The sequence below is a fragment of the Jaculus jaculus genome, chromosome X, assembly GCF_020740685.1.
Source record: "Jaculus jaculus isolate mJacJac1 chromosome X, mJacJac1.mat.Y.cur, whole genome shotgun sequence".
Classification (NCBI taxonomy): Eukaryota; Metazoa; Chordata; class Mammalia; order Rodentia; family Dipodidae; genus Jaculus; species Jaculus jaculus.
In genome coordinates this window covers 103,572,543-103,590,394 of record NC_059125.1, presented here as the reverse complement: position 1 = coordinate 103,590,394, position 17,852 = coordinate 103,572,543, and the positions used below count along the sequence as shown (strand labels likewise).

The window sequence follows — 17,852 nt, the reverse complement described above, 5'->3', positions numbered from 1 at the left end:
GTCAATACTTCACCATTGATGAGGAAGGATACATGAGACCCCAGAATTGCCGGAGTATCTAATAGCTGCTAGGAGCTGGAGGGTCAGATTCATCGTGACACAGCCACTGGTAAATAACATTCCAATCATGATCATGCAGTTAACCCTAATTTAACTCGGTGGGTTTAAAAGAGGCATGAGAGGCTGGGCATGGTGGCACACACCTTTAATCCCAGCACTTGGGAGGCAGAGGTAGGAGAATCACCTTGAGTTCAAGGCCACCCTGGGACTACATAGTGAATTCCAGGTCAGCCTGGGCTAGGGTGAGAACCTACCTCGAAAAAAAAAAAAAAAAGAGGCATGAATATAAAATGGGGATTAAAGGGGAAGAAGAGTGTCAACGGGGGATAAAAAGATAAGAGAAGATAATTTGGGAGAATTAGATCAAAATACATTATAGGTAGCCAGGCATGGTGGTTCATGCCTTTAATTCCAGCACTCAGGAGGCAGAGGTAGGAGGATTGCTGTGAGTTCGAGGCTATCCTGAGACTACATAGTGAATTCCAGGTCAGCCTGGGCTAGAGTGAGACCCTACCTCCAACAACCAAAGACAAACAAACAAACAAACAAAAAACCATTATATTCATGTATGAAAATGCAAAAATGTAAAAAATAAATAAAAATTTAAAATATGCATACAAAGGACTTTGGGAGTAAACTGGTGGAGGTAAACTTCCTGTGTTTGTAATAATTTCATCTAGAATGTAACTTTGGAAATGAGACTTAAAATCTAAGAATTTTATAGAGGGAGATAATGTAATATTACATATGCTCAAGAAGATATCACCAAAAATCACTTTTAATTTTTTTTAAATTTTATTTGTTGGAGAGAGATAGAGAAAGAAATAAGTAGAATGAGAATGAATTAGCACACCAAGGCCTTTAGCCACTACAAACAAACTGCAGATGTATGCACCACCTTGTGCATCTGGCTTACATAGGTACTGGGGAATCAAACCTGGGTACTTAGGCTTTGCAGGCAAGTGCCGCATCTGCTAAGCTATCTGTCTAGCCTTATTTTTATTTATTTATTTTTTTCATTTTTTGGGTTTTTCAAGATAGGGTCTCACTCTAGTCCAGCTAGTTCAGGCTGACCTAGAATTCACTATGTAGTTTCAGGGTGGCCTCGAACTCATGGGAATCCTCCTATCTCTGCCTCCTGAGTGCTGGGAATAAGGGAATGCACCACCATGCCTGACTGACTCGCCTTATGTTAAAAACATTTTTATTGGTATATTTATTTATTAGAGACAGGGGAGAGAGAGAGAGAGAGAGAGAGAGAGAGAGAGAGAGAGAGAAAGCATTGGCATGCCAGGGCTTCTAGCCATTGCAAACAAAAACAAAAAAACAAAAAACCTCCAGACATATGTGCCATCATGTGCATCTGGCTTCCATGGGATCTGGGGAATTGAACCTAGGTCCATAGGCTTTGCAGGCAAGGATCTTAACCACTAAGCAATCTTTTTAGCCCTAGCCCTAACTTTTTATTGACAACTTTCATTATTATAAATAATAAAACATAATAATTCTCTTCCCATCCCCACTTCTCCCTCTCAAAGTCACCCTCCATCATATCTCCACCCCCTCTTAATTAGTCTCTCTCTTATTTTGTTGTCATCATCTTTTCCTCCTATTATGAAGGTCTTATGTAGGTAGTGTCAGGCATTGTGAGATCATGAATATCCACACCATTTTATGTCTGGAGGATTGCATTATTAGCAATCCTACTCTTCCTTTGGCTCTTACATTCTTTCCGCCACTTCTTCCATAATGGACCCTGAGCCATGGAAGGTGTGATAGACATATCTCTCTCAGTGCTGAGCACTCCTCTGTTACTTCTTCTCAGCACTATGTTGCATTTTGGGTCATCTCAGTACTCACCACCATCTGGAAAGAGAAGCTTCTCTAACCAAAAGTGAGAATAGCATTAATATATGGACATAAGCATTTTTAAAAAGTGCTTACAGGGCAGTTTGGTGAGCATAATACATGCATTTATCCAGACAACAGCAGATGTTACTATTCTAGGGTTCATGACCTCCTCAGTGATAGGCATGTATTCCATCTGAAAATCACTTTTAAATAGAACTTTAAACAATTTTCAAATTGAGTTTGACTAGTTGTATTATGCCCTCTTCTCATGTTTCATGGATACTTCAAATGATTAAAAATACATTCAAATTTGAAGTAGATGCTGAGTACATTTTTTTCAACCTTCAGATTAGGATGTGTGATCTGAAAAGTGCAACGATAATTTTGAATATAGTGGAGTCGTTTGAATTTAGTTTTGTCTGATAAAATTGGGTCATTACACATGTTCAGTAAGATACTAGTATATAGACCTTATGTAGAAAAATTATGATTTCAACCTTTCATAATCAAAACTCAATCAGAATGTTTCAAGACTTCATCACGGAATTTTTAGAGCTCTTGTGAACCAGTCACAATTTAGGTAGCTTGGGAGAGTAAAAAATGTTGATGCAATTGCTTTGAAGGATCCAGTGGTATCTCACAGAACCAAATCAAGAATGAAACAAGGCTGGGTGTCTTAGTCCATTTCTATTGCTGTCACAGAGTAGAAAAGTCTTGGTAGTTTATATAAAAAAAAATACAGGTTTTTGCTCAGATGACAGTTGGGGAGATAAAGGTCCAAGATGGGGTAGCTCCATCTGTCTGTCCTCCAGTGAATGTCTTCTGCCTATATCACAACAGGAGATAGAAGGATTCAAAGACCAGACTTGCTATTTTAATAGCAACCTGCTCTCATATGAACTAAATAGGGCCTTTCAAATACTGCATCTCTCCCTTCTGATGTTAGTGTGTCCCCAATGACCCAATCACCTTCCACCAGGCTCCACCTTCCACCTCAGCACTATCACCCAAGGATCAAGCTTCCAGTGCCTGAACCTTAGTGATACAGTCCCTACCCGTAATAGCAATAGCATACCCATGGGGAAGTGATCACAAGCTCTGGGGACTCAGCAAGGAGAAAGCCGGCTAAGCCACACAGACATTTGGTCCAGTTTTGTTAGACACAGTAAGGCAAGAATTGTGAATTACTATGTGGTATTCCTTGTGTTTTAAATATTGCCAATTCAGTCAAAATTTTAAAAATACCAAACACTCTAAGGGCCAAACAAAGCATGTCGACAGCTTCTGCTTCAAAACACTGCCACGAAAGTGAGTCAATCCAATAGCTTTGCTCCATTCAAAGTTCACCGCTCCTGGAGAGAGAATCTGGCTGGCATAACCCAGCTTTGTGCTATGTTTTGTCTTGTTTTTTGAGGGAGGGTCTCATTCTAACCCAGGTTGACCTGGAATTCACTATGTAGTCTCAGGCTGGCCTCGAACTCACAGCAATCCTCCTACCTTTGCCTTTTGAGTACTGGGATTAAAGGCGTGTACGCCACACCTGGCTAACCCAGCTTTTAATTTATTTACTTGCATGTGTGTTTGCACATATCAGGGTCTCTTGTTGCTGCAAACAAAGGCCCATCACGATTGTATGGGTGGATAAGGAATTGAACCTGGGCTGACAGGCTTTGCAAGCAAGCACTTTGACTGATGAGCTGTCTCCCTAGCCCCCGTACAACAGCTTTGTAAAGCTATAATTAGAAGATTGTCTCATGGCTCAGGTATGGCTATTGGGAGTGTCCATTTTGATGCACATGGGGCTCACTCTCACAGAGTAACAATCATGTCAGCACATATGGAATAGTTAGGTCCATGGTAGGGACTGATTTTTAGTGTGTCTTATTACATTTAAGGAGAAAATATTCTCATTTCCCTAATATATAATACGAAAAGAAAGCACAAATGCTTGCCCTTTATGAAACTCATGTTGAAAGCTAATCATTATTGTGAGATATCAAGAAGTGAGATCTTTCTGAGATGACTAGGGCTCTGTTCATGTGAATGGATTAATTCACATGACTAAGGGATTAATGGGTTATTCTTTGACAGTCAGTTTGGTTAAATTTCTGACCATGTGATTCACTGAGCTACTGCAGGACTCTGTAGGCAAGATCATCACTACCTGCATTCCCTTTGCCTTGAATTAGAACTTCAAGCCAAAATAAGTCAGCAAGGTTGAGGGACTGGCCTAGCTATGTAACTCGTGGTGGTTAACCCAGGCAGTGTGCTCCCTGATCCTGGGTTCTTAACTATTTCACCATGGCATTCCTAAGGATAAGGGAGTTGTGAACTTGCTTGACTCAATGGGGCATTTCAGAAATCACCTGACTGAATTAAGGATAAGGTCCTCTAGTGTTCTAGATTTTGACATTGAGGAAACTGAGCATCAGGCTGGAAAAGTGGTTTGCTCAAGGTCATAGAACTAGTAATAGGAAGATAGGACTTGTTTTTTTGTTTGTTTTTATTTATTTGAGAGCAACAGAGAGAGAAAGAAGAGAGAAAGAGAGAGAAAGAGAGAGAGAGAGAAACAGAAGGGGCATGCCAAGGCTTCCAGCCACTGCAGATGAATTCCAGATGCATGTGCCCCCGTGTGCATCTGGCTAACGTGGGTCCTGGGAAATTGAGCCTCAAACCGGGGTCTTTAGGCTTCACAGGCAAGGGCTTAACCACTAAGCCATCTCTCTAGCCCATAGAAAGGACTTCTTTTAAACATTCTTGTCTTTTCAACCCTATCTCCCTATTCTCAGCTACTTGGTACCAATATTCACTCTCCCCAACACTTCATTTACATCTGTGCATCTCATAAAAGTATTCCTGCATTTTCTCTTTCAATCTAGTCTCTTGGCCACAGTTCTGTATCCTTCTATGCCAGATCTCCCTGCTTATTTATGAAAATGAAAGCAGGTCCTAGAATGCCTCCCAGAGCAGGAAACATACCATTTCCTACCTGCATCACTTTTCCTATTTGAATTACTTTCTTTTCCCATTTGTCAGAGTTTAGCAGTAATGGGGAAAACCCAGCAGCTTTCCAGCACTAGCCAGGATGTATCTAATGTTGTGCATAAAGAAGAACTCAGAGCTTAAAGTCTTGAGTGTGTTCACTGCTATTCTTCCACACCTCCACTCTATCCTTGCGTTTGAAAGCACATGCAGATCACAGGGAAATTAAAAGAGTAGATTTAGAGACAGTACATGGGCCAGCCCTGACAACTAGCCTAGAACGTCAAATCATAGAGTTATCGTAGACTTGTTGGTTTACTCGGTGTGCTTTGGGGAGATGCCCTTTGACATCAGGTTTTCTGAAAGAAGAGGACTATAGTTAAACAAAGAGCCTAAACATGCTAATTTTAACTGTAGAAAGCAGAGTGGTGGAAAGGCGGAACTGCAGTCAGTACTTTTTTATTTATTTATCTGACAGAGAAAGAGGGAGGAAGGGAGAGAAAGAGGCAGAGAGAGAGAGAGAATGGGCATGGCCAGGGCCTTCAGCCACTGCAAACGAACTCACCCCTTGTGAATCTGGCTAACATGGGTCCTGGGGCATGGAACCTAGGTCCTTTGGCTTTGCAGGCAAACACCTTAACTGCTAAGCCATCCCTCCAGCCCTGAAGACAGTTCTTTTTAAAAATATTTTTATCATTTTATTTATTTATTTATTTGAGAGAAAAATAGGCTGATAGAGAGAATATGGGCACACCATGGCATTTAGCCACTGCAGATGAACTCCAGACACATGTACTACCTTGTACATCTGGCCTATATGGGTACTGGGGAATTGAACCTGTGTCCTTAGGCTTTGCAAGCCAACACCTTAACCACTAAGTAATGTCTCCAGCCCTGGAGTTATCTTTCAAGTCACCTAAGTTTGGTTGTTTTTCTTTTCTGTCACCTTGTTTGTTAAACCCTATGGAACAAACTTGCTTTACTTATTAATATTAATGATCACTGACTTTTGGCCAAGAAACTAGCGTTCCTGTCAGCAAACCTCAACTAAGACTTCTATATCCTGAGAGAAGTGGAGCATGACTGGGCTTGAGGATGTGCAAGAATCTTCTGAAAGTATATAAAATGTGGGAGGTAAGCTGGGTGTGGTGGTGGCAAATGCCTTTAATCCCAGCACTAGGGGTTCAAGGGTAGGAGAATCATCAGGAGTTCGAGGACACCCTGAGACTACATAGTGAATTCCAGGTCAGCCTGGGCTAGAGTGAGATCCTACCTTGAAAAACAAACAAACAAACAAAAAATTGGGCAGGTGCATTGTCCTAGGAAAATTGCTTTCAAATCTGATCATATAATGGAGCCATGATCTTAACAAATGTATAAACTGGTCTCAAAGTTATAAAATGAGTGAATAATTGTGTCATTTCAGGAACAACATGCTGGTGTGATGGCAGGAATTTTCCCAGTCCTTAAAAGTGACATGCGAACTGCAAAAGAAGATTGACAAATCTAAGTAATTTAAAAGCTAGTTAAAACACTTTAAGAGGGCTGGAGAGATGGCTCAGAGGTTAAGGCACTTGCCTGTGAAGCCTAAGGACCCAGGTTCGATTCTCCAGGTCCCACATAAGCCAGATGCACATGGTGACACATGTGTCTGGAGTTCATTTGTAGTGGCTAGAAGCCACTCTCTCTCTTTCTCTCTATCTCTCCCTCTCTCTGTCTCAAATAAATAAATAAAATGTTTTAAAAAGCACAAAAAAAAATGTGACATGCGATTCTTAAAGTCACAAAGTGGGTGTAGTCAACTGCTTCACATTGCTGGGACAAATATCAAACCAAGCAGTTTATGGAAGCAATGGGTTTATTTTAAGTTTGCAGATCCAGGGGAAGTTTCATCAATGGTGGAAGAAACTGGCTCATTTTCACAGATCTAAGAAGAGAGAGATAGAAACCACCAGCAGTCAGCAAAACCCAAAAAGCAGCAAGCAGGACCCCCAAAGCTCAGATCTCTCTGCATACCTTTGGGCTGAAATTCAGAGCAACCTCCAAACATCCTTTGGGCTGGACCCCAGAATCTCACCCCGTCCAGTGACATCTCTTCCAATCAAGTGGCTGGAGACCCAAGTTACAAACTTTAACAAAACATCTGAGTCTATGGGGAACATACATTCAAACTACCATAGTTAGCATGTGAGAAGTAGGTCATCTTGAGATGGACTGAAGTGAGCAAGGAAGAAATGTGGCAGGAGAGCAGGCTGACATGTCAGGAGATTTGAAGGGAGGCTAGAATCCAACCAACACCAGACATTTGGAAATAACTCGAGCACAGGCACCAATCGGAAAGTGCTCAGCTGAGTGAGAGAGATGGAATGTGAATGGCTGACAGCAGAAGCTGTCTTGAAGGTTTCTGTTTAACTGCGATGTTTAATATTCTTCTGCAAGGCAAAACAGTAGCAATCAACGCGGAAGTAAGGGAGCAGCTGCTGGTTCCCAAATAGTGTCAGCAAGACAGAAAATGTGTGAGGTGTTATGAATAATGGTTGTAATTAAGACAGTGAAGCAATTCTGGTAGGATAAGCAGGGTTATGATGATAAAGTTCAGTCTCAGAAGCAACGCCTTTGTGTGTGTACGTGTGTGCAAGTGCATGTCATTGTACACAAATGCATAATCACACAAACGTAGAGAGCTGGGGGAATGATGGGTGAAATTAAGAGAAGATATTGTGGAGAGGAAAGTGAAAAATGCGATAGATCTCAGGATGGGAGAGGATAAAAGAATCAAAGAGAGTTGATGGAGATGAGATGTGAATGAAAGGATTAGTTTTTTGTTGTGGCCAGAGTCAGAAACCTACCTTATCTGACCATATGAAAGTAGGTTATAAGCTGGGCACAATGGAACACACTTGTAGTCCCAGCATTGGGAGGCTGAGGCAGGAGAATCTTGAGTTGGAGGTAAGCCTGGATTGCATAGTGAGTTCTACATTATTTGTGTGGCATCAAAAAATAAATAAAGGGGCTGGAGAGATGGCTTAGCAGTTAAGCGCTTGCCTGTGAAGCCTAAGGACCTCGGTTCGAGGCTCGGTTCCCCAGGTCCCAAGTTAGCCAGATGCACAAGAGGGCGCATGCATCTGGAGTTCGTTTGCAGTGGCTGGAAGCCCTGGCGTGCCCATTCTCTCTCTCTCCCTCTATCTGTCTTTCTGTCTGTCACTCTCAAATAAATAAATAAAAAATGAACAAAAAATATTTTAAAAAATAAAAAATAAATAAATAAAGGCTGGGGAGATGGCTCAGTAGATAAATCACTTACCACACAAGCGTTAGTACCTGAGTTCAGATCCCCAGACCCCACATAAAAAAAAACTGTGGCAAAAAAATCAATAAAACAGGGGCTGGGGAGATGTATCAGTGGTTAAAGGCACTTGCCTGAAGAACCTGAGGGGCCCCAGGATCAATTCCCCTAGTACCCATGTAAAGGCAGATGCACAAGGTGGTGTATATGTCTGGAGTATGTTTGCAATGGCAAGAGGCCCTAACACTCCCATCCTCATTCTCTCTCTCCTGACTAAAGTAAAATAATTAAAATAAAATTACATAAATAAGATAAGTGACATACACACTAGTGAATATACACTTTCATGACATACTATTTTTGTCAATAATCCTCCCTCCTTCCCTTCCTCCGTCCCTCCTTCCCTATCTTCTCCCCCCTTTTTTTCCTAATTTACATCTTCCTCCATTGAAATAGTAGTTCTGTGAGATCAATGATTACATCTATCTCATTTACAACTTGTAGGAGTTTGTTTAGGGTAAGTAATTATGCAGTAAAAAATAACCTCCTCCTACAATAAGGAGTTTCTTGCTTATGTTACATGTTGCATGTGAATTGGTTATGACTCTAGTCTATTTGTCTTCACTCTGGGACCCAGGTTAACAGAGTAAAGTAGAATCTAGGATATTGATGTTCTCATGGTAATGAGAAGATAGACCATAATGTTATGACTCTATGGCTCTTAAAGTATCTGCTTCAAGTGACATAGTCATTTATACTCATATTTCACCGGCCAACACAAGTCATATGGCCAGACTTCAATTTAACAGAGTGAAGATGTTTAATGTACCCCAGGGCTGGGTCATGAAAAATTTAACTGGCAATGTAATCTGCTACACCACGGCCTTCTCAGAAATATGCACAGTTCCTGGAACAAACTAGATCATCTTATCAATATGCTTTGTGGCCTTTGGCTGTTGGGAAGCTTTGTTCTTGTATGTGCTATGAAATTAGACTAAGAACATCTTCCTGATATTTTATGGGATACAGAAAATTGATGTTTTCTCAATCATATGTAACAAAAAAACCAAGGACCTTTAGAAGGTAAATGTATTTTTATCACTTTGTAGCATATAATCCAAGTGAAATTCTTGCATTTTTTAATGCAAAGGTACCTTCAAGAAAAGTTCAATAGCCTCCTTCTAAACAAATAGCTTTCTTTTAGCTAGTTCAACAGAAAATTCTCAAAGTCGCCATTAGATGGGGAACTGCAGGGCTGGGTCAGCCTGAGGCAAGGGCCTTTGAGCTTTTCCAAACAATACAGGGAGATGAGATGTCCTTCTGCATTCAGTCCATAACCCTGGACAGTCCAAGAGAAACAATGAACTTTAAGACATTGAATAAACAGCACTTGCTCATCATGCCCAGAGCTGAATTCCTGTTTGTTTTTCTCTGTCTCACAGTGCTTGGGATGGAATCCAGAGCTTTGCACGTGCTAGACAAGCTCTTTACAACCAACTGAGCTATATATCCTTTGTCTCTAAAGGTGAATTTCTGATATGCCCTCACCTCTAGACCTACTCAGTCTTCATCATTTTCTATTTCAGTAAATGTCAACTGTTCTTTCATTTGCTCAAGTCAAATATTTTCATATTGTCCTTGAATGTTCCCTCTGTTTCCGGCTCTCTCCTCTCATTCCACATCCAAATATCAGCAATCCTGGAAGCTCTGCCTTCCAATTACATCCAGAAGCTGATAGTTTTAATCATCTCTGTGCCTATCACCTTGGTCTAAAACATTGTCATCTCCTGGCTGGATTATCGACTGATCTATTTGAGCTGTCAGCTACTGCTGTGATGTTATAGCCAAACAACCCCAAAATGTCAGTTGCTTACAATAAACATTTATTTTGCTTGTTCAGTGATATGAGGTCAGCTGTGCTATCTCTGCTTCAGGCTTAGAGACAGTTTTTGTATCCTTTTCATAGATCTCCTCCGTCTGGGACCAGCAGCCAGCTGGGGTATGTTCCTCCTCTGGCAGATGGCAGGTGCACAAGAGGCCACACTAAATCATACAAACACATTGAAAATCTCTGCTAGCATCATATTCACTGGCATTCCATTGAGCTCAGCAAGTTATATGGCCATGTTTAGCTTCAATGAGGTAGCAAGCTATATTCTGCTTGCTGTATAAGGAATTGCTATAAAGCCACACAACAAGGGAATGCATATAACCTTCTGTAATAGGAAGAATAAACATTTAAGAATACTCCAATATGCTATGTCTCCTGCTCTCCTTGTTTTCTGTGCTTTGCCCCATAGAGTCTATTCTCAACACAACTCCCTCATTTCACCTCTTTCGTCTCTTTTTTATATGTGGGTAGTGTGCATGTGTTCACAAGTTTGTAGGCACATGTGTTTTCGTGCATGCTTATGGAGGCCAAAGGACAACCTCAGGCATTCTTCTTAAGGAATGTTATCCATCATTTTAGAGTCAGTGTCTCTCATTGGCTTGGAGCTCACAAATAGGCTAAAATGGCTGCCCAGAAAACAATAGACGGCTTCCTATTTCTGCCATCCCAGTGCTGCTGGTGCACTACCATACCTGCAATTTCCTTTTTCCTCTTGTTTTCCCTTTTTCTTTGAGGTAGGGTCTCACTATAGCCCAGGCTGACCTGGAACTCACTCTATATTTTCAGACTGGCCTCAAACTCACAGTGATCCTCCTACCTCTGCCTCCCAAATTCTGGGATTAAAGGCGTGCGCCACCATGCATTTAGCCAATACACACAATTTTTCCGTAGGCACTGAGATTGCACTCCAGCTCTCATGCTTGCAATGCAAGCACTTTACTGAGATATCTCCTCAGTCCCCTCCCTCACCTCCTATGTCTTTGCTCATGCCTTTGCTTGCTTTCTTGCTCTCCCCCCTCTCTTTCTTCTCTTATTCTTTCTCTCTCCCTCTATCTTTCCTTTTTCCCTTTTTTGTTTATGTCTCTCCCTTCCTTCCTTTCATTCATTCTTTCTTTATTCCTTTCTTTATTTTGAAAGAAAAATTCTCTCTGTGTGGCTTCCAGGCTGGCACGAAACTTGCTATATAGCCTAGACTGGCCTCAAACTTGTGAAGCACCTGCCTGAGCTTCCCAATGCTAGAATTACAAATGTGTACTATATCTGGCTTCAGCTGTCACTTTAGTGGAGTCTTCCCAGTGTATATTGTTTAAAATTGCATACCATCAACCATCCCAAGTTCCTCTATCCTCTTTTCCTGTTTGATTTTGCACTTTATTCATTTTTATTTATTTATTTATTTATTTATTTGAGAGTGACACAGAGAGAAAGAGGCAGATAGGTAAAGAGAGAGAGAGACAGAGAATGGGCGCGCCAGGGCTTCCAGCCTCTGCAAACGAACTCCAGACGCATGCGCCCCCTTGTGCATCTGGCTAACGTGGGACCTGGGGAACCGAGCCTCGAACCGGGGTCCTTAGGCTTCACAGGCAAGCGCTTAACCGCTAAGCCATCTCTCCAGCCCTGATTTTGCACTTTAGTGCTTACCACCTAACACACTGTATATTTTGTCTATATACTTTATTCTTTATTTTCTTCCCATGTAATATAAATTCCCCAGGGGCAGGTATTTTAAGAACTTTATTTTTTTTGAGGTAGGGTTTCACTCTATTCCAGGGTGACCTGTAATTCACTGCTAAGCTTCAGGGTAGCCTCGAACTCACGGCAACCCTCCTACCTCTGCCTCCTGAGTGCTGGGATTAAAGATGTGCACCACCACACCTGGATATTTTGAAAACTTTTACTAACAATTGTCATGCATGTACATAATGTAATTTGGTCACAATACCCTCCCATTACCATCTTTTCCCCCTCTCTGACCCTCCTTCTGCTGAACCTCCTCTTCTTTCCAACTAGTCTCCTATTTTAGTACCATTTTCCCCTTCCTCCATTATTCATGTCCAAATGCTGTTAGGCCCAATATTGCACAGGTCTTGTATGGGTCACAACCACTGTGAGGTCATGAATGCAATGGCCACTTCATGTCCAGAAAACAGCATTCCGAAGCACTCATTCCCATTCTCTGGATCCTTACATTCTTTTTTTTTGTCCCGAGGTAGAGTCGCTATAGTTCAGGTTGACCTGGGATTCACTCTGTAGTCCCAGGCTGGTCTTGAACTCACGGCAATCCTCTTACCTCTGCCTCCTGAGTGCTGGGATTAAAGGCCTGTGCCAACATGCCCAGCTTGGATCCTTACATTCTTTTTTTAAAATTATTTATTTATTTATTTTGAGAGTGACAGACACAGAGAGAAAGACAGATAGAGGGAGAGAGAGAGAATGGGTGCGCCAGGGCTTCCAGCCTCTGCAAACGAACTCCAGATGCGTGCGCCCCCTTGTGCATCTGGCTAATGTGGGACCTGGGGAACCGAGCCTCGAACCGGGGTCCTTAGGCTTCATAGGCAAGCGCTTAACCGCTAAGCCATCTCTCCAGCCCTATCCTTACATTCTTTACAGCACCTCTTCCACAATGTTTTCTGGCCTTAAGTGGTATGATAGAAATATCTCAGTTAATATTGAACACTCAACTGTCACTTATTCTCAGGACTTTGATGAGTTTTGTGCCTCTGCAGAGGTCACTACTATCTACTAAAAGGAGTTTCTTTAACCAAACAAAGATGAGCAAAAATATAAATATTTAGAGAGCAATTTGATGGGCATAACATATGCATTTAGCCAAACAACAGTACTAGCTTCCCCCTTAAGGCCTATGACCTCCCCAACCACTGGGCTTGTGACTAAATTTTTAGTACCAGATATAAGTTCTTTCCCATGAAGCCCACCTCAAGTTGTGGGCAGGTATTTTGATCTGACTATTCACTGCTATACACTGAGTACATATATATAATTTATTTCAGATACAGAAGGAGGGAGGGGAGAGAGAATGGGTACACCAGGGCCTCCAGCCACTGCAAACGAACTCCAGATGCATGTGCCCCCTTGTGCATCTGGTTTACGTGGGTCCTGGAGTGTCAAATTGGGATCCTTTGGCTTTGCAGGCAAATGCCTTAACCACTAAGCAATCTCTCCAGTCCCCCTTTTATTAAGTAGAAACTTTGTATGGATACATCATGTGTTGGTACCATCATTTATCTCCTCCCTGCCCCCACTCCACTGAGGGCCCACCTTAGTGGGATTGCTGGTATTCAATGTGGAGTTATGGGTTATGTGTTATGAAAGCAGCAGTCAGTTATTGGGGGGGGAGGGTGTCAATGCCTCTGGATATTCCCTTCCACCCTGTGGCTCTTACATTTGTTCTGCTTCCTTTTCACAAACTTGCCTGAGCCTTGGTGGGTGTTCCTCAATTCTACTTTAGTGTTGAGCTCTGAGCAGCTTCTGGCTTTCTGGTTTGATACATGTTGAGTATCCTCAGTGTCTGTCTCCATCAATCAGGCGCAGGTTGTCAGGCTCACCATTGAAGCAGCACTCTTGCTCATCTCACCAATTCCTCTGTGGCTTTACCAGTGCCCTAGCTGATTGCCAGGGGTGGTTCATCTCTTGCCAAGGAGTTGGCTATTTATTCTTGTCTTGTTGATTGATTTTGTTTGTCCTTGGTTCTCACTGCTTTCTGGAGATCAAAAGACCCAAACACACTGGTGCTCCAAATGCAGACTTCTGTTACTGTTATTTGAAGGCTGTGAGACTTTTAGGAGACACAGCCTGCTTGGCAGAAGTAGTTCATAAAAAGGAGTTGACTTTTGAAGGTTGTAGCCTGCCCCTAAACCAAGCCGAGCTACTGGTTGGGGCACTGAAACACTTAGCAAATTCCAAGCCTGGGAATGGATTTCAATATTTTTTAATCATTATTTTAGTTATTTTTGCACTGCTATGATCAAAAGACCTGACAGAAACAACTTAAGGGAGGAGAATTTTATTTTGTTTCACAGTTTCAGAAACATTCTAACCCTCCATGTTGGTGAAAGCATGATAGCAGGAGCAGATACATCAATGGCAGCAGAAGCATGTGCTGGCAATTTGTCCACACAGTGATAAGCCAAGAAGCAGAAACAGCAAATGGGAAACTAAGAGCACGCTGTGCCCTTCAAAGGTCTGCCCCTTGTGACCTACTTCAACCAGCCAGGCCCCACTTCCTAAAGGTTCCACAGCCTTCAGAATAGCCTCACTATCCAGGGAACAAGAATCAAAGCACAAGCCTTTTGGGGTACTTCAGTTCCAATGCTCAGCAACCATTCTGCATAGTGTTGGCCAAAACTGTTGCATTTGGGCTTTTAAAAATCAATTTGTAGGGCTGGAAGGATGGCTTGGCAATTATGGCATTTGCTTGTAAAGCCAAAGGACCCAGGTTCAATTCCCCAGGACCCACGTTAGCCATATACACAAGGGGACACATGTGTCTGGAGTTCATTTGCAGTGGCTGGAGGCCCTGGCGTGTCCATCCCTTCTCTCTCTGTCTCTCTCTCTTCCTCTGTTAAATAAATAAATCATCGATTTGTATGAAAAATGATCAAATGATTTGGTCCCAAATTATACATACTGATTATACTGTTGCATTTATTTCGGACATTCCCTTAAGGATTTGTGGTTGCATTTCTGACAATACTGGGCTATGGAGTTAGGACCATGACTGAAGCTCATGTTGATGTCAAGACAACTGATGACTATTTGCTTCATCTGTTCTGTGATGACTTTACTAAAAAGCACAACAGCTAGATCTGCAAGACGTCCCATATGCAGAAGCAACAGGTCCACCAGATTCAGAAGATGATGACCATGACCCAAGAGGTACAGACACATGAGTTCGAAAGAAGCTTTAATAAATTGAATCCAGACAGCATTGGGAAAGTCATAGAAAAATCTTGCCAGTCTACCTCTCTTCTTCATGGTGTCTTTGTTAGAAAAGTAAACATGCTGAAGTAACCAAAATTTGAATTGGGAAAACCCATAGAGCTTCATGGTTAAGGTAGCAGTTCTGGAAAAGCTACTGGTAATGAGACAGTTGCTAAAGGTTAGAGAGCAGAAGGATATGAGCCACCAGTCCAAGAGCCTTCTTCAAATTCAGATTTTTAATACTGACAATAAAAGATCTTGTTCATGAAAAAAATCAATTTGTGTGTATACCCACATATGGAGATTGCATATGTGTGTGTGTTTGTAGTGTAATTAACAACATATCATATAAATAACAAAATATAATAGCATCATATATAACAAATAGTAGGAGTCTCCAAAGAAGTCCAGCATGAATTACATCTTTCACTAATTACATCTTTCACTATACCTACATACATTATGCTTCATTCATCAAAGACTTCCATATATTTATTTTCTCTTGAATATGGCCTGGTCACACACCTTATGTTGACTGATAGAATGTTGTAGTAAAGTAAAGCTGTACCCATTTCCAGGTCAAGCTTTCTAGAACTTTCCTTCTTCTTTCAGGACTAGCCAGCTCTCATGTACCAAGTCTGCTCTGAGACCACTCTAGTGTGAGGAAGCTCATGGTGGCCACATGAAAGGTGACACAGAATAGATTGCAAGAATCCAACAGAATGAGAACTGAAGCACCTGACAGAAGTCCCCCAACGTTTCCTACCATGGTGCAGCCATTGGAGCCATCCCAATACAGCAGTATCATGATGCCAAGACAAGCTGTATTGGGATTCTGAACCCACAGAATCATGGACTAGTAAAATGGTTAAGCTTTGCAACATTGAGCTTGGGAATAGTTCTTTTTTTTAAAATTATTTATTTATTTATTTATTTGAGAGCGACAGACACAGGGAGAAAGACAGATAGAGGGAGAGAGAGAGAATGGGCGCGCCAGGGCTTCCAGCCTCTGCAAACGAACTCCAGACGCGTGCGCCCCCTTGTGCATCTGGCTAACGTGGGTCCTGGGGAACCGAGCCTTGAACTGGGGTCCTTAGGCTTCACAGGCAAGCGCGTAACCGCTAAGCCATCTCTCCAGCCCAAGCTTGGGAATAGTTCTATACTAACAGGCAACTTAACAGAATTTGGGTAGCAAGAAGTAGTTCTGCCTGATGGCAAGGATATGAAACCTGAATAATAAAGGTTGCTTGGATACCAGCCATGTGACCTTAGGCAAGTCACTGGACTGATCCATGCTTGATTTTTCATTTTCCTTTTCTCCTCTTTCTTATATTTGATTTTTCTTACTTTAGGAACAGAGTTGGAATGATTAAGTGAGTTCATGCATGTGAAGCCCTTTCAAATCTGCATGGCATATAATAAGAGCTATTAAATGTTAAGTATTGTGATGGTGATGCAGCTTTCATGATGGGCCAATCACATTATCATTTCATTCACATTTACTCTATTCTATCTCTGGGACACCTGAGGAACAATACCACCCAAAATACCCAAGATGGAAAAAAAAATCAAATCAAATCACTGTTTTCCCAGATACCAGTCTTTGCATAGAGCATGCGCTCGGGATTTTTTTGTTTCAATTAAAGATCTCAAATTATTTCTGACTGACAGAGGAAAGAACTAAGGTTTCCCTCCTCCATCCATTTTTTTCCCCTTGTATTTCCATTTTGTGTGGGCGAATGATCAAGTTTGCATTCTTCAAGAACACATCTGTAGGATTTCATAGGAGTAGGGAGAAAAAAAAAACTCAAAAAGCAACTGGGATGCAGGGGAAGCAAACTTTGAGAAGGCAATGCCCTCAGGTAGTCCACAAAATAGATAATTCAGTGGAACTATCAAGGACTTTATTAAGTTACTACTTTCCAAGCTCTCCAAGGAGCCTGAAAAGTTCATGTGGCCTCTCCAAATTCATGCCACTGCTATAGAGCAATAGTATGGGCCCTGGGAGGTTGGGCATCAATGTGAAGTAAAGTAGATAATAAATATTTGCACCCTTCTTGTCACTCTCATGGAAATGTAAGCTGCTGAGGCTGAGGGTAGGTGGGTGCTGAGTGTTCATCTGACTAATTTGTAAATCAGCAGGATGCAGCCTGTGCCCAGGTAGTAGAAGGCAATGATAGGAAAGAGCTGGGCTTCTCCTCTAAACAATGGTGTGCAAACAGAGCTTGGAGGGCTCTTGGAGAGGCTCAGATCACAGAACATGGCCCAAGGTGGAAGTCAGGAAGAAGAGAAGAGCCAGAGTAAGATGAAGTTAGCAAAGTACTTCCACTGCTCTTTTCTCTTCCTTCCCTCCCTCCCTCCCTTCCGCTTTATCTTTCTTGCTTTCTCTTTGAGTGCATGTCACATGAATGTGTGTATGTGTGTGTGCATGTGTGTGCGTGTGTGTGCACGTGCATGTGCACTTATATGGAGGCCCGAGGGCAACATCAAGAATGCCATCTATTGGGGCTGGAGAGATGGCTTAGTAGTTAAGGCATTTGCCTGTGAAGCCTAAGGATCAGGTCTGGTTCCCCAGAACCCACATAAGCCAGATGTACATGGTGGTGCATGCATCTGGAGTTCATTTGTAGTGGCTGGAGGCCCTGTCATGCTCATTCTCTCTGTCTCTCTCAAATAAATAATAAAATATTTAAAAAAGAATGTCATCTATCATTTTTTTTGAGGTAGGGTCTCACTCTAGCCCAGGGTGACCAGGAATTCACTATGTAGTCTCAGGGTGGCCTTGAATTTTCGGAAATCCACCTGCCTCTGCTTCCCAAGTACTGGGATTAAAGGTGTGTG

At 42.0% G+C, this 17,852-nt stretch overlaps 1 protein-coding gene and 1 non-coding gene across 2 annotated transcripts in view; one reads left to right on the top strand and one right to left on the bottom strand.

Moving 5' to 3' along the window:
* The window catches only part of LOC101604173 (elongin-B-like), a 57,481-nt gene that overhangs the window by 22,419 nt on the left and 17,210 nt on the right, over positions 1 to 17,852 (bottom strand).
* Positions 14,677 to 14,749, top strand: LOC123456926. The gene has a single exon (XR_006634787.1). It is a non-coding gene; the product is annotated as a small nucleolar RNA SNORD73 (small nucleolar RNA).